Source organism: Molossus molossus, unplaced genomic scaffold (assembly GCF_014108415.1).
Source record: "Molossus molossus isolate mMolMol1 unplaced genomic scaffold, mMolMol1.p scaffold_m16_p_17, whole genome shotgun sequence".
NCBI classification, from domain to species: Eukaryota; Metazoa; Chordata; class Mammalia; order Chiroptera; family Molossidae; genus Molossus; species Molossus molossus.
In genome coordinates, this window is record NW_023425352.1 from 25,410,823 (window position 1) to 25,419,986 (window position 9,164).

Genomic DNA, 9,164 nt, shown 5'->3' on the forward strand with positions numbered 1-9,164 from the left:
TCCCGCTACAGGAGGAGAAGCGGCAGAGGCAGGACCTGCCCAGGCACCAGGTGGCCTCCTGTGGGGAAGGGGACAACGAAACAAGAAGGAGCACAGCCCTGGCCGGTTTGGCTCAGCAGTTAGAGCGTCGGCCCACAGACCAGGGGGCCGCGGGTTCGATTCCAGTCAGGGGCACGGGCCTCGATGGCGGTGCAGTCCCCGGCCCTGGTCAGGGACGTGCGGGAGGCAGCCAGTCGATGTGTCCTCTCTCTCTTTCTCCCCCCCCCCCCACTCTAGCTGAAGAGTAATGGAAAAATATCCTCAGGTGAGGATTTAAAAAAAAAAGGAGCACAAAATGCAAAATAAGGAGAAACACAAATGGACAGCAAACCTAAAAAAAATATTTAACCTCACCAGGAATCAATTACATAAAATTAAAACCAAACTGTCATGTTTACCTATAAAATTAAGAAAAATTATTTGCAATAGAAAATTACCAATGTGGGCAGAAAAAGATACTCTCATGCGCTGTTGGCAGTGGCGTGAATTTGTGTTTGGTAATGAGACTCAAAAGACAACATCCGAAAGCCTGCCAGTTTGGTGGATTATTCAACGTTTTGTCATTTAGCCCAAGGAAAATATTGGAGCTGTCTCCAGGGACAGAGGTACAAGCATTTTCATGCAGTGTTATTTGCAATGGCAAAATATTGAAAACAGCTTAAATGTCCCAAAGTAAAGGATTAGCTAAATTAATCATGGGACTGCGTGGGATGGATTATCAAATAGTTGTTTTTTTTTTTTTATCCTCACCCTAGGACATTTTTGCATGTCTCTTCAGATAGAGTGGGTGGGAGAGAGGGAGGAAGAGAGAGAGAGAGAAACATCGATGTGAAAGGGACACATCGAGTGGTTGCCACCCACACAACCCACCAGGGCCGGGGACAAACTGCAACTGAGGTACGTGCCCTTAGTGGTATCCGAACCCGGGTCTCTCTGGTCAGCAGGCCGACACTCCAACTGCTGCGCCAAACTGGCCAGGGCTCAAATAGTATATTTTTTAAGTTCACATTTTGAAATTATTTTTTTAATCATGTGGAAAAATGCTGATAAAATGTAAGACACAGTGGGATCTCAATATTTTTATAGAGATAAAAATACATTTTTCTGTCTCTTTAATATATAGTATATGAATATATATGCATATATATTAGAGAGATACGTATGACATACACACCATACCTATACAGACACAGAGAGACGGAGATGAAGAACAGAGACAAATGGGGAGGAAGCAAGTGCCCCCAAGTCTTAGCAGCAGCGTGAAATCCCTCTGCCGCTGGCTGGCAGTTTGGAAAATGTTCCTACTACCTTCATATAACCTACTCTAGCTTAAGAACCAGCCCAGAGTAAATGGATAGGACTCTGCAACTTTGTTTAAAATGGTGGTCTAGGCCTGGTCCAAGTGATTTGTGAATTATTTGTACATTAATTTACTGATCATAGATCAGGGCCTTTCGGACACGACCCGGGTGTTGGATCTCCTCAGAGAAGGGGTGGGGAGTGACTCACCTTCAGGGGGCATCACACAGGACAAGGGCAGTGTCTGAACCACCCAACAGAGTGTTGTCAACCGTGAGAAAACACTGGACAGTCGGCTTGTCCCCCGTCCGCTCTCTCACACCCGTGGCCCCGGAGGCCCAGCTCGTACTGCGGTGCCAGGGGCGGGGGTGCCATCCTCAGGGGGACGTGAGGACGTGTGTAGAAACACAGCTCACCAAAACACCCTGCGGCCCAGAAAGTCTACTCCAGACGTGTACGAGAAGTGCTTACGCGTGCTTACCACAAGACACACGGACTGCTCCTAGCAGCGCTGTTCGTGAGGCCTCCCGCCGGAGCCTGCTGATGGTAAGTAAACTGTGGCGTGCTCACACGAGGGGATCCCACTCAGCAGAGAGAATGAACAGCCTAGAACCACAGGCCACAACAATACGATGAATAAGGGAAGGCAGGCACACATGACACAGGCTGCAGGATTCCATTGATAAAATGTACAAAACAGATAAAAGTCATTTATGGTGTTAGAGAGTCACCCTGAGGGTGACAGGGACTGGAAGAGGGCCTGAGAAAAATGGGCGTGCTGGTACTATCCTGTGGTTTGATCTGTGTGGTGGCTGCAGGTACGTTCAGACACTGGAAAGTATATCCAGCTTCACACTTACGAGGTTGCTGTCTGTGTGTGTTACACTTGGATAGAAAGTTACAAAGGAAACTAGCTTGGTGCGGGGCATAAAGGGACAGCGCGTGTCAGCGTCGTGACTGCAAAGCTCTTGTTCACCAGCAAAGCCCCAGGTCTGCACCTAGACTAGGATGTGGACATGAAGGGGGAGGGGGAGAAAGGAGAAGAAAGAGGAAAAGGACCAGAGGATGTGATGGACAGACCTCAAGGTGCCCCCATGCTCCCTGCTTCCTGTTCATGCTCCTGTGTGACACCCTCTCCTTGAGTGTGGGAAGGCCCTGTGGCTGGCTCTAAGCAATAGACTATGACAAAGGAGACCGCCTGTGTGTGGCTCTGTTACAGAAGACGAGAGCGCCCACCACGCAGGAATCTCTCCCTCTGGCTGGGGGGAGCAGCTGCCGCACTGGGAATCCCCACGCGGCAGTAACTGCGGCAGCCTCGAGGATCTGAGAACAGCTTCCAGCCAACAGCCAGCAAAATGCTGGAGACTTCAGTCCCACAGCGTCAAAGAGCTGGATGCTGCCGGCAGCCCGTGGGGGGGAAGTGGGTCCTTCCCGGCTGGGCCTCCAGGTGGGAGTGCAGCCCTGGCCAGCACTGCACTAGAGCCTCTGCTAAACCCGCCTGGACTCCTGACATGGAAACCATGAGATCATAAATGTGTGTTATTTTAAGCAGCTAAATTTGGGGTAATTTTTTACACAGCAACAGATAATACCGGGGGTGGGGTGGGGAGGAGACAAACAGCCATGCGCATGGTGGATACAAAACCCATCTCATGACTTCCATTCAAATTGTAGCCCTAGATTTCAAAGTATTTCCATTTAAAATGACGCTGTGATCCGGACCTCTCTCCCACGATGGCTGGCCATCTGTCCCCCGGCAGGGCTAAGCCTGGAGCCGGCCATCACTGACCGAGGTCACTGGCCAGATACACATGGGTTTGGATCCTGGCTTTACTGCCATTTGACCTTGAGAAAGTCCCTTAATGCTTCTGAGTCCCTGTTGCTTTTGGCTAACGGAGACAGTCATGCTTTGCCAGGTATGAGTCACACAACAAAGACTAGTTTTCTTCCTTCCTTACAAAGTGACATGTTACTGCATTCAGAAGGTTCAGACAGGATGAGAGGCACTCTGGAACATTCTGTGCTCACGTGAAGCAAAGTAATGAAATTAAAGCCACCACATAGCCTGGCCAGTGTGTCTCAGTGGCTGAGCATCGTCCCACGCACCAGGAGGTCGTGGGTTTGATTCCCAGTCAGGGCACGTGCCGGGTTGCAGGCTCGATCCCCAGTAGGAGCAACGCAGGAGACAGCAGATCAATGTTTCTATCTCTCTCTCCCTCTTCCTTCCTCTCTCTGAAATCAATAAAAACGTATTTTTAAAAAATAATAAAGCCACCACATAAAGAAATGAAACAAGAGTTCTTTCAGTTTCCGATTTGAAAATTCCTCAGAGAGAGGGCCCCCAAGCTGGGACCTTCCATCCTCGGACAGCAGCACCCACACACACCCCACAGTCAGCTGCACCACTCACCCAGATCCATGTATCAGGGCGAGAGAGGAGGAAGCGGGCAGGGCAGCTGCCAAGGCAGAGTGTGTGTGGGGCCTGGTGAGCTGTATTTCTGGCCCAATCAATCAGTCTGCCTTGAAAGAGCTCCTCCGACTCCCTGAGTGTAATTGGAGCGCCCTTCCTCTCTGGCAGCTTGTTAAGCTCGAGGTCAGGTGATAAGCACAGGTTTTCAGAGTTGTACACAGTCGCTCTGCCTCAGGGGAAAGCTCTGTAATATGTGGAGAATCCGCTAAAAACTGGTCTGTCTGCAGGCTGTTGAAAAGTTGGGAGAAACAGGACTGGGTTAAGCTCTGATTATTCTCCTTGTTGGATTTCCATAACTCACTTCAACATTCTCTCAAGATGCCTCTCCTAGAACCAACGTCTCCATTAATTTGCTACTTGTTGAGTCTTGCTGCAGCCAAGGTCCCTGGGCACAGGCCCAAAGCAGAACCAGATAATAATAATAACAGCTGCTGTTTATTGAGTCCTGACTCTGCGCCAAGCACTGCACCAACTGAGCATGTCATGTGCGTTACTTCACTTAAATCCACAGCAAACCCAGGAGCCAGCTACAGAGTGTCTTTCACAGATGAGGAAACAAGCCTAATGAAGTTAAATGGCTTGCCTGAGGTCACAGAGCGGGGAGAGGACACAGTCAAGATTGGAACTGAGGTCTCTCTGACACCAAAAGTCATGTTCAGAAGCTACACTCTGGATCCAACTAGTGGTCAAGTGGTGGTATCACCACAAACCCCACCAACTGTTGACCGATTTATGTTCGAGCTACACACAAATGTGCAGCACTGGTGCCAGCCTCAAGGCATCTGCCGTCTACAGGAAACAAAAACATGCATGTAAGGATTATTAACAGCTCGGGTGCCCGTGAATCTGCACAGAGCAACCAGTGGAATTGGGTGGAGGGACGAGCTGCCTGTGACTGTGTAGAATCAGGGGGTCATTCTTGCCGCTGAGGTGATTTGAGCTAGAATGAGATCACTCTAGACTCAACGGGTGAAAAGACTTGATGAGTGAACAGGATGAAGAGGGCATTCCGATTCCTCCAGGGTGCCACGGGGCAAAGGCAGGGAGGTGGGAAGGGGATTTGTGGAAAGCGACAATCGGGAAGAGTGGACAAAAGGGTCCCGCTGCCGGGAACCCTAGTGCCTGGCTAACGGCAGGCTTCCTTGGGGAAGATGCTGGGGATTTTACACGTCCCGTTCCTTACCTTGCTCAAGGGGTCGATGCACAGTGTTGGAAGAAACCGTCCAAGGCAAGCTTTTGGCTGTCCTCACCTGCTCTTGACCTTCTCCCAAGGCACTCGAATGAGTTGTTCAGGAATGGGAGTGAGTGACGAATGGGACGTTGTCTCCAGGAGACTGAAACCAGATCTTTAGGCTGTCACGCCCCAGCCTCTGCTTTTTGTCAGAGACGGTTGGAAAACCTTGCAATCAATGGCCCCTGGAGCTTTTTAATCCAAGAGCAGCTGAGATACCTCTTCCATGAGCACCTGCTTTGGGCCTGCGCAGCCGACCTGCCTTTCATCCAGGGTGGGGCCGATGAGAGCCCGGGGCTGGCTTCCACTAGAGTCAGAGCAGCGGTTCTCAACCTGGGGGTCGCCACCCCTTTGGAGGGCGAACGGCCCTTTCACAGGGGTCGCCTGAGATAGCACAGTAGCAAAATTACAGTTATGAAGTAGCAACAAACATAATTTTATGCTTGGGGGGTCACCACAACACGAGGAACTGAAGGAACTGCATTGAATGGTCGCAGCATCAGGACGGTTGGGAACCGCTGAGCCAGAGGCCCATCTGCGTGCTGTATAAACTGGAGCAGCCTGTATTTGGAGTTAAGAAGAAGTTTAATAATAGTAAACAAACTTCCTTGGAAAGGGTTGGCCTAAAGCGGCACTGGCTATTAGGAGGAGAGAGAAGGAAAGAAAAAAAAAAACGTTTTATAGTAACCCTGCTCAGTCTATAATGAGAAAACCTCTCTTCTGTAGCAATGACCTTCTCCAGTGAGTCACCCAAGCCCCGGCTCCCAACCCGTAGCCCAGGAAGCAGAGCATAATGGAGCAGTGAGGTGTAAATTATAGGAGCCCGTCAGGGCAGGAAGCAAGGAGAGTTATAATAGTAGAGTAAATTAATTTCACATAAGTGGGATTAGCAGTAAAATAAATAGCAGCCCCACCACTAACCTGTCTGGAATGCTGAGTGTCCGTCCCCTGCCAAGGGGACAGAAAACCCTATGGCTGAGCAGGAATCGGGTCACGACATAGTTCCCACCCACTCTTAAAAACAACTCCTCTGGAAATATAGGGCAGAAAAATGTTTGTTTCTACTTACTGGGGACTCAAAAGGAAATGGTGTGTGTGTGGGGGGCTGCCTCCCTTTGAGGGTTCTTTTCAGGGTGGCCACAATGCCCCATGAGCAAACAAAGACCTAAATGCAACCTGAGCCATGGGGAGGGGTCAGCGGGATTTGGGGTAAGTTGGGGGTAATGAGTTCAAAGGATGGGCTCATCAGGAGCCTCCATTCCTGGCTGAGTACGTGTTGGTTTTATTTTTAAACTGTCAGCCTCTTGTTTGTTTGAGCTTTTTGAGGCTTCTGTCCTTTCATGATTTGAAAGTGGCCTTTGTTCAGGTGGAGTGCCAGGTTCTTTGGGACCTGCGTCTTCGGGTTGTGGTGGGGAGACCAGGTGTGAACAAAGCCGGGCCAAGGAAGGCCAGCTTGGATTTCTGCTCGAACTCCTGATGCACAAAGTAGGATCTGTCATACTGCACAGGGTTGTGAGGACCAAATTAAATTAGGTCAAAAGCAAAATGCCCCTAGCCCAAGTTCCGACCTGCCGATGATGGACACATGGAGTAGAGGGCAGCTCTCTGGCCTCTCCCAGCCCTTCCTGCAAAACAGTGAGAGAGTCCCTGTGGCCCTATGCACAGGAGGCCACAGCAACATCAAAGCCTCGCTAAGGTGAGGACAATGACCTACCTTTAGAGAACTCCCAGGGAGGGCCTCCAGGACGCCTCCCAGGCCGATTCTCTCTCGCTCTGCATTTGTTTACAACCTTGAGCTAAGGCAAGGTGGACTTGCAACCATAGTCTGCAGGGGTTGGTAGGGGGAGGAACATTCTTCTGAACCCTGGAACCAGAGAGTCCTAAACCTCTTTGACTAGACCCACTTGGGTGGGGCCCCAAATCCCCAACATCCAGTCTGTTGCACATCTCTCCCGAGTTTGATCTTTAGGGGAGGGGTTTAGAGGAAGGAAGGACTGCAGAGGAGCCAGCTGAATATGTCACACTGACCTGGTTGAACTTGCAACCTGTGCGACTTTCTATTTATGTTAAAAGAGGAGAACGTCACATTATGCACTTGATCTTACATTATAAATGAATGGCCTATGGTCTCAAAAATAACCCTGCTAATTGTATTATACTTATACTAACCTTGCTTTTAAGATGAAAGTGATTAGAATAGCACAAGGATTTCTTTGAGTGGTGCAGGCAAGCAAGCCACCAATGTCCCTAAATAGCGTGGTGACCATTTGTGCCAGGTCACTGGAATTTCGCGTTCTGGCAAAATCCTCAGCTGTGAGCACACTGGTGCAGCTGGTCACCCTGGCGCAAAAGCAGACTGGAAGGGGTCCGCTCTCTGTCTCCTTCGGCGATAGGAATGGATGAGTGACTACTTACTGAATTGCAATGCATTTATATATAATGTGGAGATTGTGGGCAATTTACAAGCTAAAAATACCCACTCAGGACAACCCAAAATCTCTCATCAGACTAAAATGGATAATGAGGGCACAGAATCAATAGCAATTTATAAATAAAAAGTATGAATAACAGCAATCAGAAACCACAACAGCTCATAACAACTCCTGAAGAACTAACTAAAAATCATCCTTCAAAACACTGGAGAAATTCCACCTATGAAAAAGTAGGTGTGGAATAGCAAACTTGAGTCCTTACGAAACCATGTGGACACTAAGTTTAGTTTATGAATACCAAATTTTTGTGGGTTACTGGCAAGTAGCCTTTCATGAGAAGAGGAAAGTCCGCGGAAGGTGTGAGTCACCTGTAGGGACGAAGGGAAAGGTTCCCATTCATTCCTTGGTTGGTTCACAGCCATCAGCATGACACCCAGTTCTCACCAAGATGGCCAGGCCGACACCATGAGTCACCGCTGTAGCTCATTTAATAAATGAGAAACCCAGGGCCCAGGGAAGTGAAATGACTTTGACAAAGTGATGGTTTGGGGAGACCCCCCCCCCGAAGATGTTCTGAGTGTTACGGGGGTGTGTAGGAGGGAGGTTGTAGGGTTTTTAGGTATTTAGTCTGTCCTATTTAGTCACTCCCTCCAGATACCTCTGAAACAGTGAAAGAGGATTAATTCAGTTGGCCCCAAAAAGATATGTTGAAGTCCCTACCCCCAGTATCCTTGAATGTGACCTTATAAGGACGTGGGGTCTTAAAGATGTAATCACGTTACAATGAGAGCATTAGGGTGGGCCCTAAGCCAATACCTGGTGTCCCTATGAGGAGAGGGAGACACACACAAACACCCCACGTGAGACACACACACAGAGGTAAGACGCCACGTGAAGACGAAGGTGGAGATCTGAGCTATGATGCCACGAGCCAAGGACCACCTGGGGCTACCAGCTGTGGAAGAGGCTCGGAGGGTCCTTCCCTAGAGTCTTCGAAGTGAGCAGACTCCTTGATTTTGGACTTTGAGCCTCCAGAACTGTGAGAAAATACATTTCTCTTGTTACATCAGCCCCAGGAAACTAATGCAGACCCCTAAGTGGCCCACGGTCCCCTGGGGCTGGGCATCTTCCCTCATGCCTGCCCTGCAGCTGGCTGGGAACAAAAGAGAGGGGGCAGCCCCTGCTCCGCGTCTTCAGCATGTCTTCCCGTCTGCTCCACAGAAGCATCGACGGGCTGTGGGGCCTCCTCCCTGGTGGGGCACACAGCTTGGGCATGGAGAGGGGGGCATGAGGTCAGTGCCGGTATCTGGGCACCAGGTAGGTGGGGGAGCCCTGGAGGACAGCCCTCTCCTTCTCCCCGAGGGTAATGTTCTTGGCCAAGTGCTTCCAGCGGGACCACTTGACATTTTCCTCTCCACACCCCATTTGGCAAAGGGCAAGAGGTTCGATGAGCTGTCCTGCCCTTCGCTATTTTTTTCTAGGACAAAAGCAAAGAGCTCATCAGATTGCCCAGGAAGCACTGCCTCTGCAGAAACTGAGAAGGTTGCACATTTTCCTGCTTTGTGTTTAAAGTCTTACAGATGAAACCTACAGACTTGGATGAGTCACAAACGGCCCTGTGATCTGACTGCCACCTGGAGGAGCGCGTGGGCTCGGCTGCCCCGCGGCCAGCACGGCGGCCCCAGCGAGGTCG